This window comes from Apium graveolens, chromosome 11 (assembly GCF_009905375.1).
Source record: "Apium graveolens cultivar Ventura chromosome 11, ASM990537v1, whole genome shotgun sequence".
Taxonomy (NCBI): domain Eukaryota; kingdom Viridiplantae; phylum Streptophyta; class Magnoliopsida; order Apiales; family Apiaceae; genus Apium; species Apium graveolens.
This window is the reverse complement of record NC_133657.1, coordinates 86,374,605-86,389,561: the sequence shown is the minus strand read 5'-3', so window position 1 is coordinate 86,389,561 and position 14,957 is coordinate 86,374,605. Positions and strand designations below refer to the sequence as shown.

At 35.5% G+C, this 14,957-nt stretch overlaps 1 non-coding gene across 1 annotated transcript; it reads right to left on the bottom strand.

The window, feature by feature from the left end:
• Nucleotides 1-7,293: 7,293 nt before the first annotated feature.
• Nucleotides 7,294-7,400, bottom strand: LOC141699207 (small nucleolar RNA R71). Its single transcript, XR_012565688.1, has one exon. It is a non-coding gene; the product is annotated as a small nucleolar RNA R71 (small nucleolar RNA).
• Between the last annotated feature and the right edge of the window lie 7,557 nt (nt 7,401-14,957).

Below are 14,957 nucleotides of genomic sequence, written 5' to 3'. Positions count from 1 at the left end.
AATTGAATTAACGCAATATAGAGTATGCCCGTGCATTGCACGGGTTATAGAGCTAGTTCCTCCAAAAGAACGAAACTGGAATTTATATTCAAAATTTAAATTTTATTGATTTTGAAAATGATAATCTAATTTTACATTTAAATTTTTTGCTCATGTGATTTGAATTTCAATTTTTTTTGTAATACTACCATTGTATGAGTTATAGGCCTTATAACTAAATACTAATTTATAATCCTTCCTGTGCACGAATTTTCTTTAAAACTATGCAATTTTTTTAATTTAATTTTGACTAAAATTAAATAGATTGATTGTATTATTTTTAAAAATAGTAAATTTGTTAATTAAGATAATAAGGATAATGGTTTTAGATAAAAAAAAGAACGTGTTAATATTAGTGACTAGTTTACTAAGCCGCATTTCGTAACGACCTTTTAAACGTGTTTTTAAATTGAATAAGAAAATGGATTTTCAATTTGGTGTTGGTCATTCTGAATAATAAATTTGGAGAAGAACTATCGCTCTTTTCTGAACTCTTTTACGTGTTTTTTGTCATCAAAACTCTTGATTCCAACCTAATGTCTAACGGCCTTATAAACCTGCGTCCTACTCCGGACATCTATCAATTTAATTGACTTGCATGTTAACTGTGTTTTTTATAATCACGTTAAATAATAAATATAAGAACAACCCTAAAAATAGAACGATAATCTTAATTTACCAAGCAAAAGTACCTGGACTTCCAAACTAAACACAAATCACAAATAAAAACATTAGTACATTCACAACTTCAATCATACCATATAATAAAAAATAATTATAAAAATAAGAGTTTAATTCAGAACTAACTGTTAACATATAAAATTTTATTATTATTCAATAGTTTTCTTATTGTAATAGTTTCCTTTTTAGGATATTTTCCTTTATTATTGTGTACATGTTGGCTATATATAGCATCATTCTCTTGTAATTAATAACAAGTCGTATTATAATAGAACCCTACTTTTTCCTTTTCTCTCTTCCCTTTATACTTTATCATGGTATCAAGAGTTATGGTTCGATCTAGGATAGGGTAATGGTGAGTTACATCGGGGGTGGATTCCATATGTTGGGTTTAAAACATATGCTTCGATTATTATGTTTTTTCTCGTGTTCTCCGAATTGGTTATTTGGATGCTTGTGAGTTTTAATCACAATTAATGTTTTTTACTTCGAATAGGTTAGTTTTCTTTGGGGTAATAATATTGATTTTGGTTGGAGTTTTTTCTCGTAATTTTGTTTTATTTTGGTTGGGATATTTCCGCCTCTCTTTGATGATACCGACTCATTGATATATTTTTTCCTTACTTTCCATCTCACCTTCTTTTTTCGTTATCGCGTGATCTATGATGGGAGTAGCCTAGGCGCATCTGTATACTTCTTCGCCTTTTATTTTTTCCCTTATTTTCCATCTCATCTTCTTTTCTCTTTCTCGGGTGATCTATGATGGGAGTAGCCATAGATGCATCTGTATACTTCTTCACCTTTTTTTATTTATCCGGTGCTCTAGGCATAATTTGCCCTTCATGGGATTGGTTTACTTAATTTGGTACTCTAGGCACATTGGCCCTTCGTGGTATTGGTTTAGTTTATTTGGTGCTCTAGGCACAATTGAACCTCTGTGGGATTGGTTTAGTTTATTTGATGTTTTAGGCACATTGGTCATTCGAGGGATTGCTTTAGTTTATTTGGTGTTATAGGCGCATTGGTTTAGTTTATCTGGTGTTCTAGATACACTGGCCCTTCGCGGGATTTGATTAGATCTAGATACAGTTTTGAATTGGGATTCAGTTTTTATTTGGTTGAGAATTAGATACAGTTTGTTGACTTGAATTCAGTTATTTGAAGTTTGTTTGGATTGGTTATTGGGTTTGTTTGGATTATTTATTGTTTGGTTATTTGAAGTTTGTTTGGATTGGTTATTCGGTTGGTTGGTCTGTTTATTTGGTTATTGGCTCTGTTTTCTCTTGTGTTGTTGCGTGCTTGAACGATTTCTATTATATTGTTGCGCTATGAGTTCTATTGGAAGTTTTTGGGTGTTTTGGATTTGTGACTATGTTGGGATTCGTTTGGATACTCTTATTTTCTCTGTTGCACCTTTGAATCATTTGGTTATGTGACTTCATTTTTTGTTTGCCTAACTCTCGATTTATCATCGTGAGTTTGATGGGGATGTTATCATATACAATATTATCACTATTCAATAATTTCATTATTGTAATAGTTTACTTGTTATGATGTTTTTCTTTATTATTGTATACATGTTGGCTATATAAAGCTCCATTCTCTTATAATTGATAACAAGTCGTATTATAATAAAACCCTACTATTTCATTTTCTCTCTATAACTTATCAATAACAATTATATATATACACTTATACCTACAAATATATATATATATGTGTGTGTGTGTGTGAAAAGATAGAAGTATATTTGCTATCGATATGTATAAACTCTTCTCCAATACTATATATATATGTGTGTGTGTGTGTAAAATAGAAGGAGGCGGCTCACACTTATTGTAGTTGCTATCGATATGGATAAACTCTTCTCCAATAATAAATCCAACATATTATAATTTTATATTTTAATATTTGATTTCTAAACATAATTTATAATTATTTTTTGATTTATTTTTTAAAATATAGGCAACTAAAGAGCACCTCCAATGCTAAAATACAAAATGGTTGGGTATAATGATTATTTATCATCATTTTATAAAATTTTAGCTAAAGTATTTGATATATACTCCAATGGTATTTTCTATATTTTGATCATCTAAAATTATACCTAGCGGATTTCTTGGTTGGACAAATATGGCTAACAAATAATGATTATCTAAAATTTTTGCTAAGGTTATACAAGGTTGGACTGTAATAATTTTTATATTATCTAAAATTGCCATATACTTGACACCTAGATGCCACATAGATTATTTAGCTAAGGGTTTTATAGCATTGGATATGCTCTAACTAACCTAAACAGACTATATAGTAGCACGAAAGGTTTTGATATGAACTAACATGGTGATAGACCCGGGTGCTTAACAAACTAATACAATAACGCTTTAAAAAATTATTTTTACAAAAACCATGTAATTTATTAAAAAAAATATTATATAATATAAATGACAATTTTTCTTGTATCCGTGCATAATGCATGGTGGCCACAAATATAAAAATAATAAGCAATCGAAGCAGATTGATTATATGATCATATAAAATAATTTGAAGGTATAAACTAAAATGAACACGGAAACGTACCTCGTTTGTTGATTTTTGTAAGATCATAATAATTTTTTTTAAGGATTTATTTAATAAATTTAGAAGAATATAAGACTTATTGTGCAAGATTAATTTTGTTTGACTTGAAGAAAAAGTTTAGAAGAATATAAGATAATTGTAGTTTTTAATAAGTGTTATGGATAAAAAATATTTATTTATTTATTGTGTGTATTAATGTTAGGGTTTGATAAGTTTCGAGTTTTAATGGTTGCGCTTGTGTTTCGTGGCTTGAATCTTCCATCACAAGATGCCTACGTACCCTGGTGTATGTCAAGGATCAAGCCAAAACGTAGTTCTTGGTGATGCCCTCGGAGCTATGGCGGCATGGGCTCACCACAGACGTAGTGACTTATTCCTTCTTCGAGGATTAAGTTTGTTGTGCAAGACATGCATGTATAATAACAAGACTAAGTCAAATTAACATCCCTAAGATTAAGTTATATAATAATCAATTTCTGTATTTTGTAATTGTATTTCTTGAGTCTGTAAAAATGATAAATAGATTAGACTGGTGGATTTTTCCGTGAACAGTTTTTAGGCTAAGATATAAACTCTGGAAGAAGATCAAGTCATGATCATGCCTCAGAGAAAAGTGAAGAAACTTGGAGTTGAATAAATGTTATTCTACGAAAAATGCTCTAAGTCAATATATCGAAAAGTCACGGATCAATAGATATCGAGAAGTCTATCGAGAAGTTGTTAGGACGAAAACACGCGCTAATATTCACGCAAGTATACGCGTTCGCAAGTAGTATAAGATTTAAATCAAATTCATTCCCACGGATACTGGTTTAGGTTAAGTTCAATTTATGCACTTATGCAACAATGATATGGTTATCGCTCAATGCTAAGATAAATAACAAGTTGAGATTTTTATAACTAAGATATTAACTAACATGCAATTAACTAGGAGAATTGAGGTTGAACTATATGAGATAAACATGGGATTCTAACTTCATTACTACTTCATTCAAAGTCATTGTTATTAACCTTAGCATGCAATGGTGATGACAATTAATCAGATAACACGAAACTAGTAAACGCCAACTTTTGTTGTACGAATACCTTATTACCAGACATCCACAAAAAAGATAGAAGCTGAATATACACCGATTATGTTGAGACCCTATATGTCTATAGAATTTGACAACATAAAGGTTTAATGCGCAAGTTATCTATCGTGATTACATAGGGCAAGTAAGATGGTTAAAATTACCTATGAATCATGCATAACAAATACATGAACCTATGCTAGCATGAAAAGTTATAAACCTCTATATTCACTGTCGTTTCAATAGAGATTAACATGTTATCTTATAAGTTCGCGACGCTCATAAGATGAATAAGCACAAACTATACTAGGATATCATACAATCATATACTAGGATATCATACAATCACCACACACTAAGATATCGAAACAAATTAACTATTGAAATTCATAAGTAAATCCGTTGAAACCCCACGATAACGATTAGTTCATAATCGAACTCATCATCACTGTGGGTTCCGATGAAAGCATGGTATAATAAACTAAGTCTTTATAAACTGAATAAATATCGAAGTACGTTAACAAGAGTATTAGGTTCAACAAACAAAGAAAATAAACATTCAAGATTACAACTAAATCAAATAATCACAAGTCAAAATAAGTTGTTCTTCTCCTTCATTGAATTTGTGCTATTAGGTCTTCTCGCCGTCTTTTCCTTGGTCTCTGTTGTGAAAAACGTCTTTAAAGAGTCTTTATATAGCAGCCCAATCAATCTAGAAGTCTAGCAGATCAGTATTCAAATCAAATCAGGAATCCTGGAATTTGACTCGGCGCAGCCGCTCTGGAATTGGGCGCGGCCGCCCTGTGCTTCTGCCTGTTGAGTGACATTTATGACACATTATAATGCTCTATTAAGCTTTGAATTGATGCATTTGTACTCAAGTTGTTAAGTGTTTTAACGTGTTTTCTAGTGTTTTTACATTTCAGGCATTATCTAGTCAATCAGGTGAATTAGCATTATTTTGGTGCTAATTTGGTGTCAAGGTGGTGTTGGAATAAAAGCTCGTGGAAAGCCGACTCGAAGCAGCAAAGAAAATCAGAAATCTGAAGTTTTTTCCAGAGGTACGGCACGCCCGCGCTGGTCAAGCGCACGGCCGCGCCAAGATGTCAGAAAGGCAGCGCGCCCGCGCTGTGATAGCGCGCGCCCGCGCCGGTGCGAATTCAAAGAATCCTGATTCCATTATAATTACAATTGGAGGACTTCTGGATTGCATGGGGCTGCTATTTATATTCAAATAAAGGACGTTTTCAAGAGAGATACGTACCAGAGCACAAGGAGAGCCGTAAGAAGACCGTTTTAGCACGGATTCAGCAAAAACGAAGAAGATCTTGTTTTTACTTTTGATTCTTTGTTCTAAGTTGTAACTTGGATGCTAGTTTTCTTATTTGTGAACCTTACTCTTTTTTCGTACTTGGTTTTGTTATTTAAGTATAAAGACTATGTTTGTTATGCATTCATCGGAACACACGTTGATGATGAGTCTGATTATGGGCTAATCGTTATCGTGGAGTTCTAACGGATTTATTTATGGATTTATTTAGTTAATTTGTTTTGATGCCTTATTGTGTGGTGATTGTATGATAACCTAGTATTGGTTGTGCGTATTCATCTTATGAGCGTCGCGAACTTATAAGATAGCATGTTAATCTTTAATGAAGCGATAGTGAATTTAAGGATTTAGAACTTGCTATGCTAGCATAGGTTCATATGTTATTGTTATGCATGATTCGTAGGTAATTTTAACCATCTTACTTGCCATGTGTAATCATGATAGATAACTTGTGCTTAAACCGTTATGTTTTCAAATTCTATAGACATATAGGGTCTCAATATAATTGGTGTCTATTCAGCTTCTATCTCTTTTATGGATGTCTGATAGTATATTATTCGCGCAACGAAAGTTGACATTTAGCAGTTCCGTGTTATCTGATTAGTGTCATCACCATTGCATGCTAAGGTTAAGAATAATAAGGCTATTGAATGAAGTATTTAATGAAGTTAGAATCTCATGTTTGTCTTATATAATATACAACCCTCTTTATTCTCTTAGTTATAATTGTTAGTTTAATTCTTAGTTATAAACAACCTCAATTTGTTATCGTCTTAACATTGAATAATAACCATACATTGTTGCTTAAATGTATAAATTAATTAGTTAACCAAAGCCAATCTCTGTGGGAATGAATTTGATTTATATCTTATACTACTTGCGAATTCGTATACTTGCGTGTAATCTAGCGCGTGTTTAGCGACTAACAAGTTTTTGGCGCCGCTGTTGGGGACTGCAGTGTTAATTTTTAGTTTATGTATTTTCCATCAGTGGTCGTTAAAGTTCATTGACTCGGATATTGTTACTTATCTGTTTCCTTGTCTTATTTCAGTTACTCTAGCGAGGGTATACGCGTTTGCATACTCGTAAGAGAACACTGGATAAAGCCGAGGAAGAAGTTGTGGTGGTTCGAAAGGAAGTTTTCGAAGAAGAAAAGAAGGTAGAAGAAGAAAAGAAAGTCGAAGAACCAGTTTTAGTAGTGATGGGAGATCAAGCGAAAAATCCTAAGGCTTTGATGGACTATTCTCAGCCTAAGATCAATGACATTCAGTCAAGCATCATCAGGCCAGCCATCAGGGCTAACACTTTTGAGATCAAGTCAAGCACGATTTAGATGATACAGAACTCAGTTCAGTTTGGGGTTCTCCTACTGAAGACCCCAACATGCACATCAGGGATTTCATCGAGATCTACGACACGTTCAAGTTCAATGATGTGACTGAAGATGCTATCAAGCTGCGACTCTTCCCATTCTTTCCGAGGGATAAAGGTAAGTGCTGGTTATATTCTCCACCAGTAGGGTCTATCACCACTTGGGAAGATCTTGCTCAAAAGTTTCTCACTAAATTCTTCCATATAGCGAAGACTGCTGCAATCAGGAATGATCTTACTCAGTTTGCCCAGCAAACTAGAGAATCTCTATGTGAGGCTTGGGATCGATATAAGGAGATGCTAAGGAAGTGCCCACATCATGGCATGCCTGATTGGATGATTATTAACTGTTTCTACAATGGATTGGATGCTACTTCTAGACCCATGCTCGATGCAGCATCAGGAGGAGCCTTATGGGCTAAGAGCTACAATGAAGCTTATGAATTGATTGAACTGATGGCTTCTAATGAGTACCAGAATCCTTCCCAAAGACTGACTTAAGGAAAAATAGCAGGAATTCTGGAGTTGGATGCTGCAACTGCTATAGCTGCCCAACTTAAGGCTTTGACGATGAACGTGGACACTTTGGCTAGGTTAATCAAATCGCTAGTGTCTGTGAGCTTTGTGCTGGTGCCCATGAGACTGATTAGTACATAATTTCTAGTGAATCAGCTCAGTTCGTGAGCAACTTTCAGCGTTCACAGCAACCTGTGCCAGCCACTTATCATCCCAACAACCACAATCATCCTGATTTCAGTTGGAGCAACGCTCAAAATGCGGTTCAACAGCCTTATCAGCAGTATATAGCTAAGCAGTACAACCCTCCTGGTTTCAGTAACCGCAATATGCACCAAGACAGCAACTTCAGCTGCAACAAGCTAATGAAAAATCTGAATTAGAGGAGTTGAAGCTTATGTGCAAGAGTCAAGATGTATTTATCAAGACCTTGAAAAATCAAATTGGGCAAATTGCCAATGCCTTGCTAAATCGTCAGACTGGTACACTACCTAGTGACACTGAAGTGCCAGGAAGGAAGGAAGCTAGGGAGCAGGTAAAGGCAATCACTTTACGGTCTGAAAAGGTTGCGAATCCCGAACAAACTCAAGCGTTGACTGAAGAAGCTGGGGCTGAGAAAGAAGTAGAGCAGCATGAAGAAGAAGTGGAACCAAGGAAGACTACTATTGAGCACACTCCTCCTGAGGGTAATACAGGGGAGAAACAGATCTATCCTCCACCGCCTTTTCCTAAGCGGCTACAGAAGAAAAAGATGGACAAGCAATTTGAGAAGTTTCTGGAGGTGTTCAAGAAACTTCATATCAACATACCTTTCGCTGAGGCTCTTGAGCAGATGCCTAGTTACGCAAATTTTATGAAAGGTATTCTTTCTCGGAAAGTGAAACTAGATGATTTAGAGACAGTCGCTCTCACGAAGGAATGCAGTGCTGTACTGCAACAGAAGTTGCCTCCGAAGCTTAAAGATCCAGGAAGCTTCACTATTCCATGTACTATTGGAAAAGTGTCTTTTGACAGATGCTTATGTGACTTGGGAGCTAGCATCAATCTGATGCCTTTGTCAATCTTCAAGCAGTTGAACTTACCTGATCCAAAACCAACTTATATGACTTTGTAATTGGCCGACCGTTCTATTACATATCCGCGAGGTATTGTGGAGGATGTCTTGGTCAAGGTTGATAAACTCATCTTCCCTACTAATTTCGTCATTCTTGATTTCGAGAAGGATAAGAAGATTCCCATAATCCTGGGAAGACCTTTCTTGGCGATCGGCCGAAGCTTGATAGATGTGCAGAAGGGTGAGCTCACAATGTGAGTGTTAGATCATGAAGTAACTTTTAATGTGCTCAATGCTATGAAATTTCCTAAGGAAAATGAGGAGTGCTTAAAGGTGGAGTTGGTCGATTCTGTGGTTACTTCAGAACTTGATCAATTGCTAAGGTCTGATGCCTTAGAAAAAGCCTTATTGGGAAATTCAGATAGTGAAGATGATGAAGGTGAAGAACAATTACAATATTTGAATGCTTCTCCCTGGAAGAGGAAGATTGATATGCCTTTTGAATATCTTGGAATGGAGGAATTGAACAAAGCTCCTAAACGCCTCAAGCCATCTATTGAGGAAGCTCTCACTCTTGAGTTTAAGCCTTTATCTGAGCATTTGATGTATGCGTTTTTAGGTGATGCATCTACTTTGTCTGTTATTATTGCATCTGATCTTTAAGGTAGTGACGAGGAAAAGCTCCTGAGGCTTCCAAGAGAATTCAAATTGGCAATTGGTTGGACTATAGTAGATATCAAGGGAATCAGCCATTCTTATTGCATGCATAAAATTCTGCTAGAGGAAGGTAGCAAGCCTGCGGTTGAGCAGCAAAGAAGACTTAATCTGATCATTAAGGAAGTAGTGAAGAAAGAAATTCTTAAGTGGATAGATGCGGGGATCATCTATCATATTTCTGACAGTTCATGGGTAAGCCCAGTTCAATGTGTGCCAAAGAAAGGTGGAATTACTGTGGTAGCAAATGAGAAGAATGATCTTATTCCTACAAGAATAGTCACGGGGTGGAGAGTTTGCATGGAATACAGGAAGCTGAACAAGGCCACTAGGAAGGATCACTTCCCTTTGCCCTTTATTGACTAGATGCTTGATAGATTGGCTGGTCATGAGTACTACTGTCTTCTTGATGGCTATTCGGGTTACAATCAAATTTGTATCGCTCTAGAAGATCAGTAGAAGACTACCTTCACTTGTCTATTTGGTACTTTCGCCTTCAGACGAGTTTCTTTTGGTCTGTGTGGTGCACCAGCCACATTTTAGAGATGTATGATGGCCATTTTTTCTGATATGATTGGCCAGAATGTGGAGGTGTTCATGAACGACTTCTCTGTATTTGGCGATTCTTTTGATGAATGCTTGCAAAATCTTGGACACGTTCTCAAGAGGTGTGTTGAGACCAATTTGGTTTTTAATTGGGAAAAATGTCACTTTATGGTGCGACAGGGCATTATTCTTGGGCACAAGGTTTCTAGTAAGGGTCTTGAGGTGGACAAAGCCAAGGTGGGGGTCATTAAAAATCTTCCTCCTCCTATTTCTGTTAAGGGAATTCGCAGTTTTCTTGGTCATGCGGGTTTCTATAGGCATTTCATCAAATACTTCTCTAAGATTTCAAAGCCATTGTGCAGTTTGCTAGAGAAAGACGTCCCTTTCAAGTTTGATGACGAGTGTCTTGCAGCTTTTGAAACATTGAAGAAGAGTTTAATCACGGAACCTGTCATAACTGCACCTGATTGGTCTGAACTTTTTAAGATAATGTGTGATGCAAGTGACTATGCAGTTGGAGCAGTTCTTGGGCAGAGGAAGAACAATATATTTCATGTGGTCTACTATGCTAGAAAGACCCTAAATGATGCTCAACTGAATTATACTACTACGAAGAAAGAACTTTTGGCTATTGTCTATGGTTTTGAGAAATTTCGATCTTATCTACTTGGGACTAAGGTGACAGTTTTCACTGATCACGCTGCAATTCGTTATCTCGTCTTAAAGAAGGACTCAAAGCCTAGATTAATTAGATGGGTTCTTTTGCTTCAAGAATTTGAACTAGAGATCAAGGACAGAAAGGGGACTGAAAATCAAGTCGCTGATCATCTCTCGCGTTTACAGAACCCTAATGCTACTTCATTGGATAAGGCATTGATAAATGAGTCTTTTCCCGATGAGCAGCTGTTTGGAGTGCAAGAAGAAACACCGTGGTTTGCAGATATTATGAACTACCTTGTGAGTAATATCATGCTTCCCGACTTATCTTATGCTCAAAGGAATAAGTTTCTACATGAAGTGAAGTGGTATATGTGGGATGAGCCATTTCTTTTTCGATAAGGAGTTGACCAAATCATCAGGAGATGTATACCTTACAGCGAAATGGGGGGGGGGGGATCTTGCGAGATTGTCACTCAATGGCTTATGGAGGACATTATGGTGGAGAAAAGACAACAGCTCGTATTCTGCAAGCAGGTTTCTTTTGGCCAACCTTATTTAAAGATGTTCACCAGTTCATTTTGAAATGTGATCGATGTCAACGTGTGGGTAATATGTCTAAGAGGGATGAGATGCCTCTTAATATGCTTCTCGAGGTTGAGGTCTTCGATGTTTGGGGAATTGACTTTATGGGCCCATTTATCTCATCCTGTAACAATTTGTATATCTGGTTGGCGGTTGATTATGTGTGACGCCCTCAATCTCGGGGTTAGGAAATGAGGACTCACACACACCTCTAATCTAGTAATTAAATAAGCATAAACCCCGATTAACTACTAACAGGATCAACAGGATAAAGTATGAGACAAGATTAAAACTACCAATCATAACTTACAAACCCAAAATATTATTAAATATACAATATCGATTCCGGCTGGGAACCGACAGATAACCCATTGTATCTTTAAACATTTCCTTCTAGGCGCGAGCTCACTCATAAATACCACTACCTGCTCTGGCAACCGGAAGCCCTCAACACGGTAGGGACCACCAGGTACGCTCTTACGAGCAGTGCGCCTAAGCCTGGCCATCTTCTTGCTTAACTGCCATGGTTAGATTAAAATAAAACATATGAGTATAAAACTCAGCAAGTAACTATATAGCAGTTCTAAAATATCAACTCACAATATGTTTTACCAAACTCAGGGCATTCTACTTTATTTGATCTAGGTGGGAGATTTCTAGCTTTTGGGTTAAAGAAAGGTTTTTGAAGGATAATGTGGGGCTTTCAAGGAACAAGGCTCAATGCAGGACGAAAGTCGACATTCATCACAAATCAATAAAGGATCGGAATAGATCTTTCAAAAGAGGAAAGCAACAGTATTTCAATATATGGAATCAATCATATGATCAACAAATTCAAGAATCAGGGTTCTCGAGCTTTAAGCTTCACATTAACAAAATCAACTCTTTTCAAAGCAATATAAACCATTTTCATTTTCAAGAATCAATTTACTGAACAGAAAGTTTCAGTTCCCTTTTAAATAATCATTTAGAACCCTTGATTGGATCACTTTATCTTTCCATTTCATTATATACGGGTGATTAGCCCGTACCGACCTCCATTCCGGTCTTTAAGGTACCAATCGGCATAATTTCAGCCTTAAGTTGGACTAGCCCCGCTAGCCTCTTACCATGACTGGACTAGTCCCACTAGCCTATTACGTCCCAATCCAATCCATCAGGAATTCATTTGGAAAACCTTGAGTTGGAAAAACAAATAGGTTTCCTAAAATTCATTTTATCATTACCAAGAATTTGAAATCATTCGGACTCTTTCAAGTCGAAACTCATTCTTAATTCAGATTTTAAGGAAACAAAGTTCAGGGAGTGATTCAAAGATAAGCAAGGAACAAATCATAAGGATTCTGTATCAGGATAACAAAGCACTTAAGTTAGAAGGATCAACATCTGTTTAGGATCAATAGGATGATCAAGAAATAAGGTATCATTAAACAGGGTTAACAAGGATAATCAGAGGGTTCAATACAATTCATGGCTTAATAAATAACTTAAACAGAAAGGACATATTATCAAAGGGTTGAATCATTAAGCTTATCAATAACAGTTTATCAAGAACAAAGGCAGGGTATCTCAAATCAATATCAGGGTTTCATAACTAAATAGTTTAATACTCTACTTGGTATGAACAACATTCTCTTTATAACCATTTACACAAGTAATCAGAGTTACTTGCCTAAATTTGCTTTCCTGAAGGTTGAACTACTGCCACCTAGTATATCCTTTCCTTTCCTAGCCTGAATGCCCTCACGCTCCGAATCTACAATAAGAATCAAAATCTCAATCAGTTTCTCAACTCTCGTTCCCGGAACGATCACTAAATATGATAACTCGATTATATCCTTGACTCGAGTATACGATTATAGCTTATACACATAAGCACATAGCACATAGCACATAGCATATCCCTTTCTCGTAACTTTTATATCCTTATATACTTAACAATCAAAGCGTACTTGCTTAACCTTAGCCTTTTCTCAAATCACACTAATATAAGTCTTTTACGACCATAGCTATCACTTATAGCTCTTAATAAAAAATGATTTAATTCCCTTTTTCTTTTATTCCTTAATTCGAACCACACATACAAAACACAACCAAGTATATTCAATTTCAATCTCATATAATCAAATACAACTAATACAATTCACAAGAGTCATCTACGCACTTAAACTTCATCCTTTTTAATCAAAAATCCGAATCACAATTACATTAAGAATCGAAATCAACACTTTCTTTTAATTATCAAAATTCGAACATGAAGACCACCCAATCTTTGTCATGCAATCAAGTTCTCACTAGCCATTAAGATAATTGACAAAAACCAACTTAATTCCTCTTTTTACTCCTAAGACCCATTCGGGTTTTTCCATAAATCAAACATGCAAGAATCAATTTTGACATGCAAGGTTATATATCACATTTCCCACTTGTTTTAATCCTTTACTAAGTCATTCCATCCATTAAACATCAAAATCAAGCATCACCTAGTGACTCCAACTTTAATTAACTCATTCAATCAACATGCATCCACTTAATCAACAAGCAAATTCATTTTCCATTCGGCAAAAACATGATTTACAACTTCAAGGATCCAACAATTACATGCACTACTTGTTTTCCTCTAAAACTAACATGCAATCACTTTTTATGCTAAATAAGCTTAGTGTTCACTAAGATCAACTCACCAAATCAAATTCCTCTTTTTGATTAGCATAAAGCCGAATTAAAAACTCACATGCAACCTTAAATTTTAATCTCCTAATCATCAAACAACTTATACACACATCAATAATCAAGACATATCCATTTTCTAATCAAATATTCAAGTTTTAAAATAATTTATCAAAAACTCTTTTGATCTTTTCGAAAACCAAACATGCAAAGTTTTAGAATCAAATTATCATATCATAGAAATTCCACCGGCTCTCCTTGGATCATAGCCGGTGGTGGTCGAACTTGAGAGAGCCCATAACGGGTCTCCTCTCGAGTTTATGACCCCAAAAATCTCTTGGATTCACTCTTGTAGTTATGTATCAAGAAATCATTTTCCTTGAACACCACCATAGTGATTAATCATCAAAACACTTGCAAACACTTACATGCAAATGGGAATCGAGAAGTATACCGAAAATAAAGACCAAAGGAAGCAATATCTTTGAGTTTGAGTGAGGTTTAAGTATTGCTTGCAAGAAAGAGAGATGAGAGATGGAGAGAGCCGAGAGAGAGAGTGAAGGAAAGAAAGAAAAAGAAAGAGAGAAGTGGAAATGGGGTGCACGGGGAGGAAAAAGAAAAAGGGGGGGAATGGATTTATATACCACCAAAACAAGGGCAAACTTGTACTTTACTAATTCTTTTTATGCTTATATATCCCTTTTCTTTTTACTCAAATGCAACAAAAATTAGATATAAAATATATCTCTCTCGGAAAGTCGGAAATTATTGCAAGTGATGATTTTAACACGTGGATCTCGAAATTAGCTTTTTAACCATTACTCATAATAGATTTTTGAGCGGACGGTTGATTTTATATGAATTTCGCAAGCTTGCCTTAATAATAACATGTTTCCACATAAAATCAATTTAAAAATGCAAAGACCACCAAATAAACCCACTTATTATTTTTAAAAAGTCTCTAGGACTACTAAGAAGATATCAAAACAAATCCCATGTTTTTATCTTACTCAGATGATTTTATAAAAATGCGCGAAGGTTAATTAAACCTTTATTTAAATCACATAATTCCTTTTAAATTCATAAAATGACACAGAGCACATAGTCATGCACACAGACCGGCAATCACATATATACGATC